The sequence below is a fragment of the Lathyrus oleraceus genome, chromosome 5 (genome assembly GCF_024323335.1).
Source record: "Lathyrus oleraceus cultivar Zhongwan6 chromosome 5, CAAS_Psat_ZW6_1.0, whole genome shotgun sequence".
In the NCBI taxonomy this organism is placed as follows: Eukaryota; Viridiplantae; Streptophyta; class Magnoliopsida; order Fabales; family Fabaceae; genus Lathyrus; species Lathyrus oleraceus.
Window position 1 is genome coordinate 223,380,371 of NC_066583.1, and position 1,228 is coordinate 223,381,598.

A 1,228-nucleotide genomic window follows, 5' to 3' on the forward strand; every position below is an offset into this window, starting at 1 on the left:
ATTTGAGAACCTAGAGAGTCAGAAGGTGTTTTGGGGGTTGGTTCAAAAGAAGGAAAAAGGAAGAGCAAATTCTTAAGGTTGGAGAACTCTAGGAAATCAAAGGGAATTTTGGATGGAAATCAGGTAAGGAGGAGATGTTCTTCTTTAATGGGTGTTAGAACATATGGGGTAGATGGAGGAACCCTTAACCTCCTTAGGATTGGATATTGTAGATCTAAATTCTGATGTTATGTTATCACTTTTGAATGTATGATGAATTAGGGTGAAATTTGTGTATTATATGTATGTATATGTTATTTTGATGTTGTTGAATCATGATATGCCATTTATTGATGTTTTAAAGGTTTTTACCTTTATTGTGTTATTGATGAATTAAAGATGATGAGTATGATGGTGTGTTATAAAATGATGTTGACTCTTGAAAACTATGAGTAGATGATAAATTAGGAAGCTATAACCATAAAAAGATGAGTTTTATTTGATGGGTTTTTGTGGTATGATTTTTTGGTACATTTCAGAGTGTTTAAATGGTCAAAAAGCCGGTTTTTGGAAAATTTTGCAGTATGTGTCGGCCTATGAAGGTCATGTGTCGACCTATGAAGGTCGTGTGTCGAACTATGATTGTCATGTGTCGACCTATGAAGGTCATGAGTTGACACATGCAAGCGGCACATGAGTCAGAAAGTACAGGGTTTAAAAATGTAGCACATGTGTCGACCTGTAATTCGTATGTGTCGACACATAAACAAAAATTTCTTCTATGTGTCTACACATAGACTACTTTTTCGCTTTAAAACTTACATTTTCAGCACGAAACCTTTTCTAACATATTTCAAAAGGCTTATAGGCTTCCTAAGGCTAGGTTACAGTCATAGTAGTCAATTGTCAACCGTAGAGAGACTTATGATGATTTATTTGGTTAATTAGTGAATCGTTACAATGAATGTGATGATGTGTTGTTGTTCTAGGATAAAGTGATATGAATGAATACCATGTAATAACTTGTGATGAGTTGTTGCTATTGTTGATGTTAATGATATTATGACATGAATTGATGATTGCATGAAGAATGATGTGATACATGAATGATGAGATGTGTGGGGGGATCCTTTATGGTGAAGCTTGATGTGATAATGCATGTTATTTAAAAGTTATGCATCATGGTGTACGGACTTTGGTCCAGTTTTTATGAACCTCGATCCTATGGTGATGGGTCGGGTGCGAGTAG